Here is a 25,507-nt window from a genome sequence, read left to right as displayed (position 1 = left end):
AACTTGGTTTTCATATGTTAATATAATTTATTGTTCTTTTGAGATTCGACCTTTAGAATGTAGTCTCAAGATGATAAATGAGTAAAAGACCAAAAGTTTTTCTCTATGTCAGTATTTGCTTCCACATTTAAAAGAAATATGTAGGTTATCAATTCCTAGAGTAAACACAAAAAACTGTTTAACCTATAATGTGATTATACTATTCATTAATTACTCCACAAATTCTACACACACACACACACACACACACACACACACACACTTGCACACACACACACACACACACACAGGAGAGAGAAGAAAAGGGAAAAAGAGAGAGAAACCCCGGAATTACTAGAGAAAACTGCCCTTGAAGTATTCCATTTGTTTGCTTCGCTGTTTGTTAGTTTGATTATTGGTCAAAAAGTTCAAAACAAAAGCAAATATTGAAATGATAATTACTTCTGATTCTGATTTTTTAGTGATTTTTTACTTAAAACTAATGTGCTTATTTTTTGGAAATTCAGGCCAACCACAGAAACCATGATACCATGAATAAGGACTATTAGTAGTTTGACATTAATATTTTTATTTCTGTTTTTGTCTACAAAGTTAATAAAGGTTTTAAAATAAATTTATTAATGGCAAAAGAGAAAATAAATTTATCTCAAAATTTTATGTTTTAATAAAATGTTAACCTAGTACTTAGATCCTTTGCCCCAACTCATGCATTCCAGATAAATTCTACGTTGTTACACAGCCCTCTTAATCCTAACTTGATATGAAAAACCTACTAGTTTGCTTTGCTTACCTATCTCTCCTCTGTGAAATTAAGAAGGAATCCCCCCAAATACCATCCAATACTTCTATCTCCCTTACCATGTCCTTGCCAACTGGTTATTTGACTTTTAAAATTATAAGTGTTTTGTAGTTTGAACTTTAATCATGATTAGCTTATAATATGCTCATTTGGCTAAAACTCAAGATAATTAACATGGTTTGCCCTGGGTTTTATCAAGTCCAGAGTCCTCAGTTCATTTTGGATGAATTGGGAAATGAGAAAAGCTTCATCCTTGAAATAGCCACAAGGAGGAGCTATTGCCCTTAGATGTTAGCCAAGGGCAATTTCTGGAGGAGGTACAAGCTACTTGGAGTTTTCAGTCTTATCCAATCATATTGCATATCCCAATTTATATAACCTTTTGCAGTCCATTTGACCAGTGGTTTTATCGTTTTATCCCACCACTACAAATAGCTGTTCATCGTTCTTTTATCTATGACATAAATATTAATAAGATAATAATTCAAAAGCTTATATTTATTATTTATTATCTTCCAGATATTGTACTTATATGGATTGCTTTAAAATCTCAACACAAGGCTAAAAGTTCAGTACATATTTTCTCCACATTCTAAGGATGAAGACGCTGAGGCTCAGAAATGTGGGAGCCCAGACCACAGGATGTGAGCACACACATATCCTCCCCTATGCGCTCTGCCTCCCTATGGACTGCCGAAGCGCAGAACTGTGAGAAAGCAAACCAATCACTGAGTGTGATTTTTGTTCCAAGTGGCCCAAGAGCAAAAATCAAAATGTTTTTATCACTCGAAATTATAGACCAATTACTTCTCTTTTGCACGCATCTTAGCTTTTTCACACAAACAAACAAACAAACAAACAAGGTACACTAACAAAGCAAGTTATTCACAGGACAAAAGATACTAATACAGAGAGAGAGAGAGAGACAGAGAGAGACAGAGAGACAGAGAGAGAGACAGAGACAGAGAAATGGAAGAGAGGTCCACTGATAATAGTGAAAGGGATTAAAGAGAAAAATTTGCCAGCAGCCCCCATCACAATTTCCTTAATGCTAAGATTTTTTTACAGCTCCTTGGATAGAATATTAATTCTGAATAATTTGTAGATGTTTAAGCCAATAGGTATGAGAAAACGTAACTTTTATTCTGGCGCCAAAGAAGTGTAAAAAAAAAATACTATAGGTTTAATGCTCTCACATTTTTCTTAAAACACTAATTCTAGAATTCAATCTGAGATTTGCAGCATGCTGTTACAAACATGCTAACCTAGGGGCTATAGGTCTTCCACAATAATTTTTTTCCTAAAGCTTTCAGATCCCAAGGAATGTTGCTTAAGAAGCCCCTAAGAGGAGATGGCTGTATTGCTATGCTGCCATCCTTTCCTCCTAGAGAACCCCTGTTGCATAAAAGAACCTGTGTGGTGGAATAAAAGGGGTCACAAATCTTCCCAGAGAGTTCTACCTGAAGGTCTTGATCTATTGTTTGAGGACAGGTATATCTATTCCTATAAAATAATGTAAACTACATAATCAAAAAAGACATAAATATCAGCTAAGCTAAATTCTAACCTCACAAAATCTTCATTTAAACATATTTATGATAAAAGCAAGCAGTAAGTCATGTGGCATGAGGAAGTCTTCGCTGTCAAAGTTTCAGCCTGGTGTGGATATAGAGGAAGTAACAGAGGTGAGACATTTGCATTTCCCCAGGATCCTTGTATCAGAATAACCTGAAACATTTGTTTAAAATGTATATTCCCTGAACTTCGCTTCAAATCTAATCAACCAGAATCTCTTGGGAAATCTGCTCTTTTGACAAGTTCCCCAGGTTACACTTTTGTACACTAAACCACTGGCAGTGAATTACTGTGTTTTACTAATAGCACAGTGGACAGCTTGTGGTGGGAATGAGAAGCACCCACAGTCCCATGCTCTGATTAGTCATTACTGCTTCTCTGGCATAGCTATATCTTGCCTTCTCAGAGTTGGTCCTGGAACAGCCTAGAAAACTTCAAAAATGATACTTTATTAATTTATTATTGCTGTTATTATTATATAACCCCAGTGTCAGTGACTCCCAGGTCCCTCTCCGAGGCTCTTCCTCCTTTACTAACTGACTGACACAGTGGGGTTAAATCTCAGGCAAGCATACCCTCTTCTCTCTCTGGCTCTCAGTCTCAGCATCTAGGAGACCCAAGCATATCCTATTGTTAACCCGCGTTGGCTGTGCCATGACTTAAAAATCAAGCTACTTATGAGAACTCACAAAGGAAGAGCCTTATCCCTAAACTTACCCTAATGAGACAGGTCCCTCTGAATCTCCAGTTTGAGCAAAGCAGTGTCATTGGTGCCAGTTGTGATACCAAGAGCAGACTGTTGTTCAGTATCCCTTTCTTCTATATAAAATAACTTCCAGTAATAGGAACATAGTGAAACAAAAAATAATCATGGCTAAAAAGGAAATGCAGACAGTGGAAATTTTCTTATTTTGAGCTTTGTATGTATAATTATGTCCATAAAAAAACTAAATAAACATTATAGTAGAAAAATTAAATTACACTAAAATATATTTACATCAATGTATCTTTAAAAGAAAAATAAAATATTTCCACACGTTGGTTCATGGCAGTAATGAATAATATTTGCCATTTTGTCAATGATTTCATCATTGCATATTCATGTTCTGAAAACAAGATAATCTGATTTGTCAATCTATCTTCATTCACACTTGAGAAAAACTTATTATTTCAATTTTGAAAATTTTTCTTTAGTTTGAAGCAAAAAATATTTTAAAAGTTAGGGAAAATAAAAAAAATCTATTATTTTTTTAAAAAAAATCCCATTTCTCAATAAATTCCCCAAACTGCAATACTCTTAATGTTAGGATCAATTCTACTTGTTTTCAGAAATACCTACAGTTGAATATTTCCTAGTAAAATATTTTTATGAGAAAATTCATCAAGAATTTCTATTATATTTGTTTAAAACTTTCAAAGATTTTCTTCTGAACTGTTGCTTTAGAACAAGTGTCAATTGTAGGTGAGAATGATCAAGGCATTTTCAGACACCACTTTTGCAATTTTCACAGGAAATGTTTTCAGCATCTTTGGTCATTTCTCTTGACATTTATCTGCAAAACATGATTCTTTTCTTCTCTATGTAAATGTTCATTTTCATGCATTTTTTTGTTGCAAATGAAGTTCTCCACAATTATTGTGCACCAGTCTTCAAGGAGCAATATTAAATCTTGATGCTTCACATTGTCAGTCAAGATTGAAAAGTGCTCTTTGCAAATATATTTTTTAATTAAGATTATTGGGGTAACACTGGTTAATACGATTATATAATTTTCAAGTGTACATTATAATTTGACATCTATATATTCTATTGTGTGTTTACCATCCAAGTAGTTTCCTTCAGCTACCACATATTTGATCCCCTTTACCGACTTCACCTTCCCCCTACTACCCTATATTTGACTCCCTTTACCCGTCTACCTCCTCCATCCTCTCCCAACCCATACCCTCTGGTAACCACTAGTCTATAGTCCATGTCCATGAGTCTCTGTTTGTTTGTCCTGTTCATTTGCTGCTTTTAGGTTTATATCCCACATATAAGTGATAACGTGATTTTCAACTTTTTCTGTCAGGCTGATTTTGCTTAGCATGTTATCTCGAGGTCCATCCACGTTGTCACAAATGGCAGTATTTCATCTCGTCTTATGTCTGAGTCATATTCTACTGTATATATGTACCACAGCTTCTTTAGCCAATCATCTATCGTAGGATACTTCAATTGCTTCCATGTCCTGGCTACTGTGAATAATGCCCCTATGATCATCAGTGTGCAAATATATTTTGGGATATGGGTTTTCAAGTCTTTGGGGAAAATACTCAGTAGAGGGTTTGCTGGATCATATGGTAGATCAATTCTTAGTTTTTTGAGGAACCTCCATACTGTTTTCCATAGTGACTGTACTAATTTGCAGTCCCACCAGCAGTGTATGAGGGTTCCTTTTTCTTCGCATCCTCTCCAGCATTTGATATTACTTGTCCTGTCGATTATAGCTATTCTAACAAGTGTGAGATGGTATCTCATTGTGGTTTTGATTTCCATTTCCATAATAACTCGCGATGTTGAGCTTCTTTTCAAATATTTCTTAGCCATTTGTATGCTCTCTAGGGAGAAGAGTCTGTTCAGGTCCTCTGCCCATTTTTTGATTGGATCTTTTGTTTTTTTGTTATTTTTGAGTTAGATGAGTTCTCTGAATATTTTGGATATTAGGGCCTTATTGGAGGTATTGCTTGCAAATATATTTTCCCATTCGGATATTTGTCTCTTTAACTTATTCATGGTTTCTTTTGCTGAGCAGAAGCTTTTTAGTTTGATGTAGTCCCAGTCATTAATTTTTGCTTTTACTTCCCTTGCCTTTGAGGTCAAATTCATAAAATCCTTTTTAAGTCCAAGGTCCTTGAGTTTAGTTCCTATGTTTTCTTCTATGCACTTTATTGTTTTGGGTCTTATATTCAGATCTTTAATCTATTTTGAGTTAATTTTGGTGTATGGCGATAGACAACAATCTAGTTTCATTCTTTTGCAGGAGGCTTTCCAGTTTTCCCAGCACCATTTATTGAAGAGGCTTTTCTTTCTCCACTCTATGTTTTTGGCCTTTTTTGTCAAAAATTTTTGCCCATATAAATATGGGTTTACTTCTGGATTCTCGATTTTGTTCCACTGGTCGGTGCATCTGTTTCACTGCCAATACCATACCATTTTGATTACTGTCACTTTCTAGTATAATTTGAACTCATTCTTTTTCCTCAAGATGGCTTTGGCAATTCAGGGTCTTTTGTGCTTCCATACAAATCTGATGATTTTTTATTCTATTTCTTTTAAAAATATTGATGGGATTTTGATGAGGATTGCATCAAATCTGTGTAATGCTTTAGATAATAAAATCATTTTAACTATGTTGATTCTTCCAATCCAAGAACATGAAATATCTTTCCATTTCTTTGTATCTTCTTCTATTTCTTTTAAGAGGGTCTTATAGATTTCATCATATAGGTCCTTCATTAAATTTATTCCTAGGTATTTTATTCTTTTTGTTGCAATTGTAAAGGAATTATTTTTTCTACTTCTTTCTCTGACACTTCATTATTAGACTATAGGAACACTAGGATTTTCGAACACTGATTTTGTATCTAGAAACTTTACTACATTTGTTTATTGTTTCTAGTAGTGTTCTTGTGGAGTCTTTAAAGTTTTCTACATAGAGAAAAATGCCATCCACAAATAGTGACAGTTCGACTTCTTTGTTTCCTATCTGGATGCCTTTTATATCTTTCTCTTGTCTGATTGCACTTGCTAGGACCTCCAAAGTTACATTGAATAAGAGTGGCAACAATGGACAGCTTTGCCTTGTTCCTGATCTTAGAGGGAAGGTTAGTTTTTCACAACTAAATAAAATGTTGGCTGAGTGTTTGTCATATTTGGCCTTATTATGTTAAGGTACTTTCCTTCTATACCAATTTTGTTTAGTGTTTTGATCATAAATGAATGCTGTATCTTGTCAAAGGCTTTTTCTGCATCTATTGATATGATCATATGATTCTTATATTTTAATTTGTTTATGTGGTGTGTAACATTAATCAATTTGTGTATGTTGAAACATCTCTGTGACCCTGGGATGAAGCCTACTTGTTCGTGGTGTATAATCTTTTAATATGTTACTGTATTCGGTTCACTGGTATCTTATTTAGGAATTTTGCATCTGTGTTCATGAGAGATATTGGTCTGTACTTTTTTGGGTGTGTGTATTAATCTTACCAGGTTTTGGTATCAGAGTGATATTGGCCTCATAAAATGAGTTAGCACCGTCACTCCTCCTCTGTTATTTCCTTATTGATTTTGGATCTCTGTCCATAACTGATAGTGGGGTATTTAGGTCCCCTACTATGATAATGTTTTGGTCTGTTTCTCCCTTTAGTTCTGTTAGTAATTGCTTTACATATTTTGGGGCTCCCTGATTAGGAGCATAGATATTAATAAGTGTTATGTCTTCTTGGTGCATGATTCCCTTTATCATTATGAAGTTTCCCTCAGTATCTTTCTTTACCTTTTTTATTTTGAAGTCTATTTCATCTGATATTAGTATCACTACTCCCACTTTTCTCGGAATGCCATTTGCTTGAAATATCATTTTCCACTCATTCACTTTGAATCTTTATTTGTCTTTGGAGCTGAGATGTGTCTCCCGGATACAGCAAATGGTTGGGTTTTGTTTTTTGATCCAATCTGCAAATCTGTGCCTTTTTATTGGTGAGTTCAGTCCATTTACATTTAAGGTGATAATTGAAATATAAGGTCTTCTTATAGCCTTTGCTTTCTGTTAATTTGGTGTTTCCATTGCTTCTTTCTCCTTGTGTTTCTGTTTTCTTTATTTTGGTTGGCTTTTGTGGGTTTTCCTCTGGTTCTTCTTGTTTTATGTTATACACTATAGATCTGATCTTCTGTGTGTGGTTACTTTCATGAATATGAAAAGGATAGTTATATATATACAGTCATCTATTTTCTTCTGCATGTACTTATCTCCAATTCCCTTTGCGAATTTGCATCTTTGAATCCTCCCCTTTTCAGTCATTGTTATCTCAGTTTGTCCCTATGTATGCCAAACGTTCATTACTATCTTGCTATAGCAATTCTCTTATTATTTAAGTTTATAATGCCTTGTTCTTAGTAAAGATTGCACTACTCTGCTTCTATTTGCCTGATAGGCACTTTACGCCTAATGATGTTGTTTTTTTTTTTTTTCCATTTTGTTTTAGGTGAGCTGACCCCTTTCAATATTTCCTGTAGTGCAGGCCTCATAGTGGAGAATTCTCTCAATGTTTATAGGTCTGAAATTCTCTCAATGTTTCTTCTTCATATCTAAAGGAGAGCTTAACTGGATACATTATTCTAGGCTGGTAGTTCCTTTCACTTAACCATTTAAATATTTTATTCCATTCCTTTCTGGCTTATAAGGTCTGCACTGAGAAGTCCGATGATAATGTAATGAGTTTTCCTTTATAAGTTACCATTTTATTCTCCCTAACTGCCCTGAGAATTCTCTTTGTTGTTGATTTTTGATAACTGTAATACAATGTGTCTTGGTGAAAGCCTTTTTGGGTTGAGATAATTGAGTGTTCTGTTGACTTGAATTCCAAACTCCAGCTCATTCCTTAGATTTGAGAAATTCGCATCAACTATTTGTCTGACTGCTTTCAAATCCCTGCCTCTTTTTCTCATCTTCAATAATGCCCATTATTCTTATGTTTCCTCTCCTGATGGTATTAGCTAGTTCTTGAAATTCTCTTTCATTATTTTTCATTCTTCAGTTTCTCCCTTTTTCCTTCTGATGCATTTCTAGATTTCCGTCTTCGATATCACTGATCCTTTCCTCCATTTGGTTGACTCTATTTCCCAAGTTTGCTATTTCATTTTTCTGCTCTTGCAGTGTATTCTTTATCTCCAGAAGGTCTATTCTGTTCTTTTTGTGGGTTTCAACCTCCTTGCTCTGCTCATCTAGTTGTTTTTTTCAGTTCCTGAAATTATTGATATGAATCATTTTAGAACTCACTGAGTTTTTTCAGAAGTACCATTCTGAATTCTCTGTCATTTAAGTTGCATATTTCTATGTCTGTAAGCTTGTTTTCTGGAGATGTTTCTCTTTCTTTCTGAGCTGCTTTGTCACCATGGTTGTTCATGGTGTTTACTGGACTATTTCTCTGCTTGGGCATTAATGGAAGTGTATTCTGCTGTTTTTCCAGAAAGAAGATTTATTTTATAAACTTTAAACTTTATCCTGGGCAAAAATGGCACTTTTCTTTTGGTTTCCAGTAGGTGGCATCTAAGCTTCTTGGATCCCTGCTTTATATAAAGTTTAAATAATGCCTTTTTTTTTCTTGTAGATATTTAATCACTTTCTCAATACCCTCAGTTTCAGTCCTTGTCAGTGTCAGTGACAGTCTCGGCAGTGTTTGCTCAGATTCCCTGGAGCTCCGCGGTGGTCAGTCTAGGAAGGTACGGGGGGTGGGGCCCTCTGGTTTGGAGTTGGTGGCTGCTGCTCAGCCTCAGTTTTGCAACCAGGACTGGTAAAAATCAACTGTTGATTCTCTGCATTCCAGTCCCGCTTCTCTGCTTTCTGCCCTGATGACTGGGCCCTGCTGTCAGCTGCGTGGAACTCACAGTACTTCCAGGCAGGGCTGTTCAGGAAAGTAACTGCACCTTCACTCCTCTTCTTCCTCCTGCAGGGAGCTCCAGAGGCTATGAAAGGCAGTCTTTATTTCTCCCAGTCCACCGCTCGACACCCAGGGTTCTGATTTGTGATAGCTCTTATGTGCAGATCACACACTCAGATGCGCTGGTGTGCAATCTGGTTGTTTTTTGTTCAGTTTTAGATGTTCAACTTATTATTGTTTTGAGGGGAGAGATTTGAGGATGTCTCTCACTCCACCATGTTTCCCAGAACCCACAAATATTTTTTGAACTTGATTAATCTAATTTAAAATTTTACACTGGAGAAAAAGATAATACAGAAAAGAAAAATCACATACAGCTGTCATTGTTTATTTTGATCCTATGGTTTGATATTAAACATACATTAAACTAAAACATACATGACACAAATATAATAGCACAGTGACAGGAGATATATATATATATATATTTACCATTATTCATTATTATATCCTTTTGGTGAATTGACCTCTTTATCCTTATACAATGACTTTCGTCTCTTGCTACAGTCTTTGGCTTAAACTCTATGTTGTCCAATATAAGTATAGCTACCTTGGCTTTGTTTTGATATCCATTTACATGGAATATCTTTTTCACCCTTCACTTTCAATCTGTGAGTGTCCTTACATCTGAAATGAGTCTCTTATAGACAGCATATAATCAGATCTTGTTTTTTTTTATCCATTCAGTCACTCCATGTCTTGATTGATAAATATAGACCTTGTGTATTTGAAGTAACTATTAATAGGCTTGAATTAACTATTGCCATTTTTGTTAATTATTATATGGTCATTTTGTAATTCCTTTATTTCTTGTTTTCTCTCTTGCTCTCTATCTTTGTAATTTGATAATTTTCTGTAGTAGTATGCTTTGGTTCATTTCTCATTATTTTTTCTGTTTTTGCTATAGGTTTTTACTCTGGTAACCATGAGGCACACATAAAACATTTATATTTGAAAACTCTTGCTTTCATGAAAATGCCTGCATATTGTCATAGCAAAAATGTGAACTCAGCATAATTGTTTTTTTTTATAGTCTGCTTTTTTGTGAAAAAAGAAACATCCAATACTTGACACCATCCTTATCTTTTTCTCTCCTTTAATGGTGTGTAGTTTTTTATTGCATTCAGTTTTTAACATATAATCCGATGCTACTTTATTTCTAATACAATAACAGTCTGACATATTTATGTCTTTTTACTTTAGGGTATTTCATTCCAGAAAAAAGAACATTGAAACAGGAAATTTAGGGTGGCCATTAACAGAGTTATGGTGTTATCTCATTGCATATTGGGCAACCATCAGTGAAGATATTTGAGGGTGGTTATGATCAAGGATCCTAAAAGGCAAGGATTCCAAGTATATGGAAGAGTCAACAGAAACCACAACCAATAAATAAGTCAGATCTGATGCCCACATATGGGTGTCATGGCCCTTTCTCTTTCCCATTCCATATACTTACAAATCATAGCTCAACTGGTAAAATTTCAACTTTATGCTTAAATCTATAAAAAGTATTGCTGTCATATAACCCAGGAGAATATTCTCAGAGGGAAAAGCTCTTTACTTCTTGTACTTGTATCCAGTATAAAGTAAAATTCGAATACATTTATTTTTTAACATAGTTTCAGATCCTATGTTTTTACTAATATAATAGCAGTCCATATATTTTGGAGAAAGAATACTTTGCTAACTCTAATGTACCTAAACCAGAAAGTAATTTTTAAGACATATCATAATTTTTGGAAGTCCAAGAGGAGAAGACTGGCCATGAAACCACCAGTGTAAGGTCTGCTTAGCTCTCCTCCACACTTTCCATTCTGCCGAGTTGATATCATTAAGTTCCACCTGAAAACTCAGCACAAGTTTTGGACTGAATTCTAGTCCAGAATTTAGAGAATTCTCTTGTAAGAGATTGCATCATTTTTTTCCCAGTTCTTCATTACCATAATTCATGATCTTTGCCATGTGTCTTTGCAATTCTGCCCACTAGGACTACATTCCCAGTTCCTTAACCTTGGTCCAGTGATGTGACTTGCTTGTACTAATAGATGAGCTAGAAATAAAGTGTGCTGGGTTAGCAGATTTTGCATATGTCTGCTTGCCCCCTTTCTACTGTGGCATTACTAAGGGAAGAATATGGCTGGATTAGTCCACTGGTCCCTGGAGAATGAGAAACATTCTCCCTGGAGAATGAGAATGGCTAATTTATACACATGTCAAGAGCTTTGCACCACCAAACCAGGTCAAAATTCTCCTGGCCCTACTCTGCCCTTGTACATTGGTTCTAGTAAGAAACTTTTGCTAAGCTTCTGTGTCTCAGCACCAATCTTCATGACTAAGTTTGGTAATTGAGGCCACATTCTTTGTACCCTTTCAAACTTAGCTCCTGAGTTGGACTTCAGCCCTTGCAGTTAGTTCTTCAAAAACTGCAGTCCTGATTCTCAGTATTCGTCCTTAGCAATAAGTAGAAATCTACCCACTGAAATCAATGTCCATGGCTGGGCCTAACACTACCATACATCCCTGATAATGATAACCTGACTCCTGGATTCTATATATCACTGCAGACTCTTATTTGCAATACTGGAGAAGTTTTTTGAACTGTCTGAGTCTGTTTTCTCATTCGTAAATAGAAATAATAATAGCAGTACTTTTATTAATGAGTTCTGATAATTTAATGAAAATGCATGCAAAGCATTAAACAGGATTCCTGGCACATGGTGAATTTTCAATAAATGTTAGCTATTATTCAGAAAAATATTAACATAAAAGGCCTAGGTACAATACCTTTAGAAGAGCCTATTTGCAAGGTTAGTCCTCGGCTGGTGTGTGGGAGCTTGTCTGGGAACTTGACACTTGATCCACTACATAAGAGATGAGGATGGTCCAATCTGCCAAAGTCATCTGTGAAAATAATAGATTATTCTAAATATCTGCTTTCCTTCTGGGAGTCTAGAATTTTGTCATGTGCTCAGCAGAGGGTGCTTACATGACCAGAATAATGCTTCCCCTCAGCTTCAAATGCTCATGTCTAATTTCTGGAATCCATGAATTTCTAATTTTACAATGGCAAAGGGGAACTACATTTGCTGATGAGATCAAATTTATCAGCTGACGTTAAAATAGAGAATGTCTCCTGTATTATTCAGATGGACTCAATAAAAACACAAAGGTAAGAGAAAGATGGGACTATGGAAGAAAGGCACAGAAAGATGCTATTTTGCTGGCTTTGAAGGTAGAGGAAGAAGTCATGAGCCAAGGAATGTAGGTGACCTCTAGAAGATGGAAAAGGCAAATAGATTCTTCCCTCGATCCTCCAGAAGGAACAGAGGCCTGCTAACACATTCTTTTAGTGAAACCTTTGTCACATTTCTACAAAATTATAAGATAAATTTGTGTTGTCTAAACCACTATGGTAAATTTGTTACAGCAGCAATAGAAAACTTATATGAGCCACCAATAAAATTCTTAGTCAATAAATATCTAATGGACTACCCTGTGTAGAAACGGCACACACATATTACTGCATTTTTTGTTGCTGGAGAAAGAAGCATGATCAATGTGTCCCCTCATAGAAAGGAAAGAATGCGAGAAGGCTGCACAGGGATTCCTCTGGATTCTGTCTGCTTTTCTCTTATTATCTGGCTATGTACCCTTTCCATATCACTGTAATGACTCCTAGTCATGAGAATAACTATATGCTGAATTTCATGAGTCATTCTAGCAAATCTCAGAATGTGTGGTAGTCTTGGGTACCCGCGCCACAGCTATTATATTATTAGTATTACAGCTATCATATTATTAGTATTAGAATGAGTATTACTACTACTATCCTTATTTATTTATAGTATACTCCCTTACTGGCCCTTTCACTAAGTCATTTGTTCATTTCTTTAAAAAAATGAATTAGACACATATTATGTGACAGGTACTTTACTAGCTCTTTGAGTCAAAGATAATAAGTTTAGTTCTTATTTCACATGAAATCTTGTGAATATGTACCTCTAATCCTTATAGTGTTCACGTATTTAAGAGGGCCGCATTTATTTTTTTTTTTAATTCTTCAAAATATTTATGTAATTTAACAATACACACACAGAGAGGCACACACATGTAAACTGAACATTCTTGATGGCTAAGATGTATACGCCTCCAAATTTGTGGATTTAATTAAAACATTTATTGCAAATAAAAATACATTAATCAAATTAGCCTTCAATCATTATTAATATATAAGGAAAATTCTTTTTGATGTTTTTCTCATGCTCTAAGTACTAAAATCAGCAGTTATCATATTGATACAAGACCACAATCCCTTATCTGAAAACTTTGAGACCAGATATTTTCCAAAATTCAGAATTTTTCAAATCTGAGGACTCAAACACTTATACATCATGTAACAGTCCCGGGGGGGTCTGCAACAGCATTCCATAATCAAACACATTGATATTTCTGCAGCAAAACTTATGAACAGTCACACTAGGTGGGATAACTATAGATTATAAATATACTCTGCAACTATTCATTTCAGGTGTTGTCATTAAATAAATGACAAACAAATTTCTATTTTTTAGAACTTGATTTCAAAATTGTGGATAAGTAATTATGGACCAGAAATTTCAAATTGTAATACAAAAGCTAATATTTACTCAAAGGCCACTACAGCATAATGATGAAGATATATATGTAGTTCACCTTTATAACCACCTGTCGAGGTAGATCCTAATACCTCCACACAGACAAGCACGTGGCTGAAGGCAGGTGGCCGGGACTCAGTCAGGCAGGCTCTAGTCTGCCCACTGCCCTCTTCTTTGAACACTCTATTGTACTTCAATGGTGAAATGTTATTATCCAATGTCCTCAGTTGTCCTTTTCTCCACCTGCATACAAAAAGCATATAGAAAGAATAATAACATAGATCAAGATATAAAGAAAAATTCAATAAACAGAAACTATCTATGAAACATGTCTTTCCTATCATAATTGCAGCAAGGGACCCTATGTTTTTATTGACTAGCCTCAGGAACATTTAGAAATGTAATTCGATAATTTATATACTCATATATCTTAAACCTGTTTATGAAAATAAATAAATAAAAAGAAGCCGTTGACAATATGAAAATTCAGTTTCCTACAACTTCCAATATTTATATGACACTATTTATATGACATCTGTTTCTAAGTCTTCATTTCTTAAGTCACATAAAATATAGTTGTGTTTTTTGGGTCTCATCCCTACTACCTTCATTTGTAGTATAAAATGTTTAAAAATGAGGCTCTCAGAAGGGTTCTGCTTCTCAAAATACTAATAAACATCAGAATTAGGAAAATAATATTGGTCTTCAGGTCAGCATTATCTTTGATAAACAATTCTTCTTTTTTATTTGTCTTTGCTAGATCAAAGCAACAACCACCAAAAATTAAGATGAGCTAAATAAGATATGATGAAGATAACAAGTAGATAGAAGAAATGTTACAACATTGTTCACATTGCCTAATTCCACCTTGATTTAATTATTTTATCTGATATTTCAAAATAGATGTACTCAGTTTTATAGTTTTATAACTGACTTTCAAATATAAAAATATGTAATTAATCAGGATTTACATTTCAGGGGTAAAAATATTAGCATCCCCTTTGAAGAAATTAGAAGTGTTTGTAAGCTTGAATTCTCAGATTGATTTTTCTCCATTAACATAATTATCATTGTTCCACAGCCCACTTCACTCTTTAATGAGGACTATCTCTTTGTGAGGAGATTATGTAAACATTTAATTGCCATTAGTCAAACCTAAATGCTTACTGTATAGCCCCATTCTTGTTCTCAATATTAATAATTTTGTGAATATAGGGAAAAAAAAGTAAGTCGCACAGTTTAAGTATTTTAAAAAAGAAATCAGAATGTCGAATACAAATCATCAGCTGCCAACCTCAAATAGAATCCTGTAGAGGACTATGGTAAGGTAAGAGGAGAGAAAAGGAGACTCTAGTCATATCATTTGAGCAAATAGAAGTTCACATGCAACTACCACATTAAGTAAGAATAAATTTAAAATAATAAAATTTAAAACCACTGTTATGGCGCTAACGATTCTGAGACCCACGGAGCCAATTGAGATTAATTATGAGCCTTTATCAGCCGGCCGGCGACTGACTTTCTACCACGCAGGGCTAGAGGATATCAGCCCCCAGCTTTCAGAGGAAGCAGTTGATAAAGCTCAAGACCATATCCTGGTGGTCTCCTGAACAAGCAAGCAGATTACAGAAGTGGAAGTTGGCTGTTAGCATACCTTTGCCCCAAACAACACCCTTAATTAACAAATAAATGGATTACAGAAGCAGACATTGGCCATCTTCATATCTTATACAATACACTTCCTAAACCGCACACAAGCAAGTAGGACAACTTCTGGTATCTAAAGATATTTCTTCCTTGTAGCTGACTTAGCTAGTTGGCTCACTTGAAAATTTTCCACCCTTAACAATACCTAAGTGTAGTGTTTTGAAACAAGGTGTAGTTTTGGGGGGTTTTCCTATGTGGTGTTCTCTGAGCTTCCAAGATCTGGGACTTGGTGTCTGTTTTAATTTTAGAAATTTCTTGGTCATCATTTAATATTTTTCAAGTATTTCTTGGATGTTCTGTTGTTTTTCATTGTTTCAATTTTACATTTCAGTTTGGGAAGTTTATATAAATCTATATTCAAGTTTGGTGGTTCTTTCTTCACTGAGTACAGCCTACTGATGGACTCATCAAAAGAATTCTTAATTTCTGTTACAGTGTTTTGATTTCTAATATTTTCTTTTGATTCTTCCTTAGCATTTTCATCTCTATACTTACATTACCCATCTCTATACTTACATTACCTATCTGTTTTTGTAGTGTCCTCTTTTGTCCAAAAAAAGTCATTGATTTTTTAATTTGTTCAGCTTTTTCTTATACAGGAAAGAGGAAGGGGAGTCCCCACAAAATCTGGCTGTGAAAATCAGCAGAAATTCTGATCATTCAGGTGAGACTGAAGGCTGTGGGAAACTCAGAGTTCCCTTAAAGGACCCGTGCATAGACTCACTCATTAGTAGGCAATCACCCTGGGCTCCAGCAGAGAAACAGCAGCTTGAGAAGTACCAGGGACATTCGGGGAAAGACTAAGTTGTATGGTTTCAAGGCAAGGGCTAGAGGGACAGCTGCCATTGTCCCTTTGTTGAGCTGTCCTCCTGTGCAGCCTACAGATGGGTGCTATCTTGCCTGTGTTGAGACTGACCCCACATGGCCAAATCTGAATCCGTGTTAGCTTTGTGAACTCAGCTTGCTCCACTCTGGTGACTTCCTGAAACCCCACTTCACTTAACTTTCATATTTGCTGGAGGCATTTTCATAGCTAGGTAACCAGCCCTGCTCTGAGCTCTCAGCAGGAGGCTCTCTCAGCAGCAATCAATAGGCCTTGGCTCCTGCACCTCTGGTATCACTTTCAGTTGTGGGCAACCAGCCCTAGTAAGAACTGTAGTATTTATTGAATAAATCTCAGGGGTCTGCGGGCCAGAGGTGGGCAGCAGTTGGCCTTGGTATGATCTGAGACTTTTGTGAGTGGCTATAAGCTCACCGAATCTGCACTCAAATCTGAATCTGCTCTAACATGAGGAACACAACTTTCGCCACCCTGGTGATTCCCTGGTACCCCACCTCACCCAACTTGCACACTTCCCAAGGCTCTTTCAGCTACTGAGCCTTCTGGGAAGGTGGCAGGCAGCCTCAGGCCTTGAGGTGTCCTGGGACTTTTACTGAACTTCTCCAGGCCCAGTATTGGTGGCAACCAACCTTGGTTTGCAGAATGTCATCTCCCACATGTCTCCAGGTCCAGCATAGGCAGTGACCAACCACAAGTAGCTTTATAGCTCCTATAAGATAGCCCTGGGTGGTCACAGGCAGTGGCTGATCTTGGCCTTCACCAGATTCAACACATCCAGAGGATGAAAGCAGACCACAACAAACACCTTCTGATTAGCCCCACAAGCAGCACACCCAATGAGTGGTCTCAGCAAGAGTATGAGCCCACTGGGGTGAATCATACTCCATGGAGTCAGCTTCCACATAGCAGCTAATACATTGTAGGCATGGCCAATCCTCAGAGCTACTCAGAGAGTCGATCCCACCTACTGACATACTAACAGCAATCAAGACTCAATTACAACAGGAGGGCACACACAACCACACAAGAAACACTCCTGGAGCAAATAGCAGAGGTGATCAGGGAGACTGCATCACTGGACCACACAAGGCACCTACTACATAAGATCACCTGGCTACGACGGGGAGACATAGCCTATCTACCTAATACATAAAAATGAGCACAGAGAGGCAGCCAAAATGAGAAAACAAAGAAACTCATCCCAAATGAAAGAACAGGAGAAAACTCCAGAAAAGAACTAAATGAAATGGAGGCAAGCAACCTACCAGAGACAGAATTCAAAACACTGGTTATAAGCTTGCTCAGTGAACTTAGTGAGAACTTTAACAAAGAGTAAGAATAAAAAAGGACATAGAAACCATAAAAAAAGAACAAGTCAGAAATAAAGAATAAAATAACTAAAATGAAGAATACACTAGAAGGAATCAACAGCAGATTAAATGAAGCAGAGGATTGAATAAGCAATTAGAAAGACAAGGTAGAAGTAAACACCCAATATGAATAGCAAATAGAAAAAAAAAGTAATAAATAAATAAATAAACAAACAAACAAACAACTAAATAAATAAGGGACCTCTGGGAAAAACAAGAGGAACAACATTAGCATCATAGAAATACTAGAAGGAGAAGAGAGAGAGCAGGGAATTAACATATTTGAAGGAATAGTGATTGAAAACTTCCCTAAGGAAATAGACATACAAGTCCAGGAAGTGCAGAGAGTCCCAAGTAAAATGAACCCAAAGAGGCCCACACCAAGACACATTGTCATTAAAATGCCATAGCTTAAAGACAAAGAGAATTCTAAAAGCAGCAAGGGAAAGGAAGCTAGTTACTTACAAGGGTACTCCCATAAGAATGTCAGCTGATTTTTTAATGGAAACTTTGTAGGCCAGAAAGAATTGGCACAAAATATTCAAGTGATGAAAAGCAAGAATCTACAACCCAAATTACTCCACCCAACAAGGCTATCATTTCAAATTAAAGGAGAGATAAAGATCTTCCAATACAAGAAAAAGCTAAAGGAATTCATCACCTTCTTTAAGAAGAAAAGGGGAACACAAGCAAACTTCTTAAAGAAACTTCTTTAAGAAGAAAAGGGGAACATAAAAGAACATAAATATGAATAATAAAATGGCAATAACTGTTACAGGAGAGTGGGGATCCTCTCCTGGAACATTGTCCAGGCTCTTGATATCTCGAACAAAGAATTGAGCAAGACACCAAAATACAGCAGAAAAGAAAAGTTTTATTAGAAGGGAAAGTACATTTCCAGACATGGAAGCAGGCCTGAGCAAGAGAAGTGAAGCTCAAAGGCCTGGAAACAAAGCCTTTGGGTTTTTATTCCTTTTTGCTGTGAGTGGTTACTTTTCTTAGAGAAGGGGGCTTCCTTGATTGACAACTAAGATTGAAAGGACTCAGTGATTCATCATGTTGGTTCCCAGAATTCAATCTGTTATAATGATATTAATGAACTACCGGGCATATGCATCATACTATAGTGATGGTATAATGAGGCTCAGGTGAGTTGAAAGTCGTTGGAGTCTTCATTGAGCAGATGCAAGTGACTGGCTTAAACTGGTACCTAATTCTCTGACTACTGGTTTCTTTGTGTGAGTTAAAAATATGACTTTTGCCTTGCTTAATTGTGGGCAGATTAGGTGGACCTCCTTCTAGGATAGGATGACCTCAGTGTTTTGGCAGGCAGACCCCAAACCCACTAACTAACTTTCCTGCCTAGCTCTTTTCTAAAAGCGAGTAAAGGGAAACAGGGTTAGTTAATATATTTCTTAAAAGTAAAAAAAAAAAAAAAAAAAGGACCTTTGGCCTAAAGTCTCCTCCTCTCTCAGACTCTAAGGGCCCGTCTGGCATAATATCTTTTCTGCTTAACAGTGGGCTGATGACGCTTATCAATTGCCAGAGGATTTGAGTCACCAGGGCAATTATCAGGATTTGAGGGAGAGGGCCTTTTTTTCCAAAGAAAAGAAGGAAAAAAACTTAACTAGATTTACTAAAAAGATTAACTCTGCAAGAGATGTCCCATTTCATTTCCTGCTAAAAGATTAAGAATTTCACAAGTGATGTCCTGTCATAACTACATATCTATCAATAATCACTTTAAATGTACATGGGTAAATGCTCCAATCAAAAGACACAGGGGGAACATAAAAGAACATAAATATGAATAATAAAATGGCAATAACTGTTACCGGAGGGTGGCTGAAATGATAAGAAAACAAGACCTATATATATATATGCTATTTTCAAAAGACCCACTTCAGTTCAAAAGACACTGTGGTCTGAAAGTAAAGAAATAGGAAAAAGTATTTTATGCAAATGGAAATAAAAGAAAAAAAATCTAGGGTAGTAATACTTATGTCAAGCAAAATAGACTTGAAGACTATAATAAGTGACAAAGAGCAACATTACGTAATGATAAAGGGATCAATACTACAAGAGGGTATAATCCTAGTAAACATCTATGCACCCAACACAGGACCACCTAAACATATAGAGCCAATATTGACTGACATAAAGAGAGAGAACTACAGTAATACAGTCATAGTAGGGAATTTCAACACCCAATTGACGACAATGGACAGATCTTCCAGACAGAAAATCAACAAGGAAACAGCGACTAAATAACACACACTAGACCAGATGGATTTAATTGATATTTTTAGAGAGTTTCATCCCAAAGCAACAAAGTATACATTCTTCTCAAATGCACATGAAACATTTTCTAAAGTAGACTACATGTTAGGCTACAAAACAAGACTCAATAAATTTAAGAAGGTTAAAATTATATCAAACATTTTCTCTAACCACAATGATATGAAACTAGAAATCAACTACAAAAAAAAAAAAACTGAAAAAGCACACAAACGCTTGGAGGCTAAATAACATGCTACCAAGCAATGAATGGGTTAACAACAAAATCAAAAAATCAAAAGATACCTAAAGGCAATCAAAAATGAAAACACACTCAAAATCTATGGGACACAGCGAAAGCAGTCCCGAGAAGGAAATTCATAGCAATGTAGGCTTACCTCAAGAAACAAGAAAAAGTTCAAATAAACAAACGAACCTTATACTTAAAAGAACAAGTAAAAGAACAGCAAACAAAGCCCAAAGTAAGTAAAAGGAAGGAGATAATAAAGATCAGAGTGGAAATAAATGAAATAGAGTATAAAAAAGCAGTGTAAAAGATCAATGAAATCAAGAGCTGGTATTTGAAAAGATAAAATAGATACACCTTTAACCAAACTCAGCAAGAAAAAAAGAGAAAGGACTCAAATAAATAAAATCGGAAATGACAGAGGAGAAGTAACAACTGACTCCACAGAAATACAAAGGATTATAAGAAAATGCAATGAGCAATTGTATGCCAACAAATTAGATAATCTGGAAAAATGGATAATTTTCTAGAAACATGCATTCTTCCAAGACCGAATCAAGAAGAAACAGAAAGAACTGACAAATTACTTCTAAAAAATTGAATCAATGATCAAAAAACTCCCAACAAACAAAAGTCCTGGACTTAATAGCTTAACACGTGAATTTTACCAAATATTCAAAGAAGAATTAACACCTATTCTTTCCAAACTATTTCAAAAAATGTAAGGCTCCCTAGGTAATTTTATGAGGTCAGCATTATCCTGACTTCAAAACCAGACAAAGACATTACAAAAATAAAAATAAAAAATTATAGGTGAACGTATCAGATGAACATAGATGCAAAAATCCTCAACAAAATATTAGCAAAACAAATTCAGCAACACATTAGAAAGTCATATACCATGATCAAATGGGATTTATTTCTACAAAGCTAGTTTAGTTTAATATCCACAAATCAATTAATGTGATCTACCACATAAACAAAATAAAGGATAAAAGTCATATGATCATATCAATAAATACAAAAAATTTTTTGACAAAATTTAGCATTTGCTTATAATAAAAACTCCACAAAATAAGAATAAAGGAAACGTGCCTCAACATAAGAAAGCCATATATGACAAATCCACAGCTATCATCATACTCAATGGGGGAAAAGCTGAAAGAGTTTTCTTTGAGATCAGGAACAAGACAAGAATGTCCACTTTCACTACTTTTATCCAACATAGTATTGAAAGTCCTAGCTAATTGGACAAGGGGGAAAAAAGCATTAAAATGTAAAAAGAAGTAAAAACATCATCATTTGCAGATGACATGATACCATATATAGAGAACCCTAAGGAATCTACCAAAAAACTACTAGAACTGATAAATATTCTACTGAAATCAGTAAAGTAGCAGGATACAAAATTAATATTCAGAAGTAAGCATTTTTATACACCAATCATGAACAATAAGAAAGAGAAATTACAATCCCATTTACAACTGCATCAAAAAAATACCTGGAAATAAATCCAGCCAAGGAGGTAAAGAACTTGTACTAGGAAAATTATAAGACATTGAAGAAAAAAAAATCAAAGAAAATACAAATAAATGGAAGCATATACCATGATCATGGATAGAAAAAATTAACATTGTTAAAATGTTGATACTGCCCAAAGGCAATCTATAGATTCAATGCAATCCCTGTCAAAATATTAATGACATTTTTCAGAAGACTAGAACAAATTATCCTAAAATTTATATGGAATTACAAAAGACCCCATATGGCCAAAGCAATCTTGACCAAAAAAAAGAAAAAAAAAGTTAGAAATATCATGCTACCTGATATCAAACAAGGCTATGGCAATCAAAACAGAAGGATACTGGCGATAACAGATATATAGATCAATGGAATAGCATAGAAAGCCCAAATATAAACCTGCACCTTTATGGTCATTTAATCAATGATGTAGGGGGCAAGAATATACAAAAGGGTAAAGACAGTCTCTTCAAAAAATGATGCTGAGAAAACTGGATTGATACATGCAAAAAAAGTGAAACTGAACCACCTTCTTACACCACATACAAGAATAAACTCAAAATGATTTAAGATTTAAATGTAAGACTCAAAACTGTAAAATTTCTAGAAGAGAGCATAGGCAGTAAATGCTCTGATATTGCTATTGACATTTTCTTTCCTGATATATCTCCTCGGACAAGAGAAACAAAAGAAAAAAATAAACAAATGGAACTACATCAAACAAAAACACTTTTGCACAGCAAAAGAAACCAACAACAAAACAAAACAAAAAAACAATCTATTGAATGGAAGATATTTGCCTATGATACATTTGACAAGAGGTTAATATCCAAAACATATAAAGAACTCATACAACTCAACAATGAAAAAACAAGTGGAGTAAAAAATGAGAAGAAGACCTGAATAGGTATGTCTCCAAAGGGAATATACAGATGACCAATAGACATATTCAAGGTCACTAATCATCAGAGAAATGCAAATTAAAACCACAATGAGATATCACCTCACACTTGTCAGATTGGCTATCATTAATAAATCAAAAAATAATAAATGTTGGTAAGGATGTGGAGAAAAGGGAACCCTCGTACACTGTTGGTGAGATTGCAAATTGTTACAGCCACTCTGGAAAACAGTTTGGAGATTCCTCAAAAAATTAAAAATAGAACTACTTTTTGACCCAGCAATTGAATTTCTGAGAATTTATACAAAGAAAACCAAAACACTAGTTTATAAAGATCTATGCACCCCTATGTTCATGGCAGTGCTATTCACAGTAACCAAGATATGGAAGCAACCTAAGTGCCCATCAATAGATGATTGGAAAAAGAAGTTATGATATGTATATACAATAGAAATTACTCAGCTATTAAAAAATGAAATATTACCATTTGCAACAACATGGGTGTACCTAGAGGGTATTATGCTGAGTGAAATAGGTCAGACAGGGAAAAATAAATACCATATGATTTCACTTATATGCGGACTCTAAGAAATAAACAAACTAAATGAAAACAGACTCACAGAGAACAAACTAGTGATTGTCAGAGGGGATGGGGATTGGGGAGCTATGTGAAAAGGTGAAGGGATGGAGAAGTACAAATTAGTAGTTACAAAATGGTCATGGAGATTTAGAGTATAGCATAGGGAATATAGTCAATATTATCATAATGGTTGTATGTAGTGCCAGATAGGTGCAAGAGTAATCACTTCATAAATTATATAAATCTCTAACCATTGTGCTTTATACCTGAAACTAATATAAAATAAAAAATAACAAAAAAATTATTTAACAACAAATTCTAGTGAACAGAAGCCAAGATTCTGGACCAAAAGTCGGATTACAGGAGGAGCCAATCTTCCCTTTGTGTCTTGTGCTTCCACATGTTTTGCAAGGCCAAAAATGCAAGGCCTTGCTCATTCTTTACCCCAGCCACTTGTCACTGTTGTGATTGTAGTCAGAAACCTCGAGGGATAAAGTAATCTCCCCCTTAGAGACAAAGAGCAGGCTTGCTTACTTCTCACTACAAAAATGGTTAATTCTCAAAGCTCAGAGTTCCTCAGCTTGAATGCACAAAAACACACATGTTTAGAGTCCAAGAAGGATAAGAGAAATAAAAAATAGGGCAGAACTAACATTGGAAAAAATGTTGGCTGAGAATTTTTAAAAGTTAATCATAGACATCAAACTGCAGACTCAAGAATCTCAGAAAATAACAAGTAGCATAAAAAAAAAACAAACAAAAAATAAATATCAGGAATTGAACTGGGCACATTATATCCAAATTTCGAAAACAAAAGACCGAGAACACTTTGGAGGCAACCAAAGAAAAGAACACGTTACATGCAAAGAAACAAAGATAAGAAATTAAGCAGAATTCTCTTCAGACACCATGTAAATTTAAAGACAATGGGATTACATCTTTTAAGTTCTGAAAAGAAAAAAAAAAAGCTGTTAATCCAGAATTCTATGTCCCCCAAAAAACGTTTTTCAAAAATGAAAAAGAAATAAACTTTTTAAACAAACAATAATTGTGAGAATTTTTCGCTGGCAGGTCTACTTTACAATAAACATGAATGTTTTTCTGGCTGAAGAGAAATTATATCAAGAAAAATTTAAATTTCACAAACATAATATGCAATAGAAATGAAATAAATGAAGATAGAGTAAAATTGTTTTTATCTTACTTTTATTTTAAAAGATAGCTGTCTAAAGTAAAATAGTAGTAAAATTGTAGTAAAGTACTGTGTTTTTATATGACACACAAAAGTAAAAGTTATGACAACAATAACACAAAAGTTGGAAGGCAGGACATGCAAAAATACCATTGTAAGATTCTTACAGTATGTGTAAAATGGTATAATATTACTTGAAGGAAGACTTATTGGATAAAATTTATATATTTTAAACTCCAAAGAAACACTAAAAATATTTAAAGAGATATAAATAATAATTTATAAAGGAGATAAAGTAAAATTTAAAAAAAAATAACCCAAGAGAAGATAGAAAAGATCGAAAAGTAAAGAACAGATTTAACAGAGAAAAGAGCTAGCAAGGTGGTAAATGTTTTAGGCAGAATTCTAAGATGTCCCTCTGCCCAAGATTCCTGACTCCTGGTATACATACATCTTCTTCCAGTAATCCAATTGAATACTAATTTTGGCGCTGTTTGAAGGGATTTTGCTGATGTAACTAATGCCCATAATCAAGTGTCCCTAAGATAGCAAGCCTAATTGTAATAATGAGCCACACCTAATCTTTTGCTTTTTAAAGAGATAGGGCTCTTCCTGGTGAAAGAGACTCAAAGTATGAGAGACTTGATATGAAGCAGATTCACCACTGGTGACTTTAAAAATGAAAGGAGCATGTAGCAAGGCATACAAGCCGACTCTAAGAGCAAAGAGAAGCCCTTAGCTGACAGCAAGAAAGGAAATGACTTTAGTCCTACAACTGCAGGGAACAAAATACTGCCAATAACTTGAATGAGCTTGGAAACTGATTCTTTCCTTAAGCATCCAGATGAGAATGCAGTCCAGGCAATATCTTGATTTCAGCCTGGACTTCTGATTTACAGAACTGTTCTTTTAAGCTGCTAAGTTGTGGTAATTTGTAGCATAGATAACTAATACAATAAGATATTCATCCAATCATATCAATAGTTACATTAAATTTAATAGCCTAAACACAGAGTTTGGCTGAATTAACAACAACAAAACAAAAGAAAACAAAATTATATATTATCTATAAGAAACTCACTTCAAAAATAAGGACATTAATAGGTTAATAGTAATGGATAGAAAAGATGTACTATGCAAACATTAACCAAAAGA

The sequence above is a fragment of the Pteropus medius genome, unplaced genomic scaffold (assembly GCF_902729225.1).
Source record: "Pteropus medius unplaced genomic scaffold, Ma_sr-lr_union100, whole genome shotgun sequence".
NCBI classification, from domain to species: Eukaryota; Metazoa; Chordata; class Mammalia; order Chiroptera; family Pteropodidae; genus Pteropus; species Pteropus medius.
Note: the sequence above shows the minus strand (reverse complement) of the source record.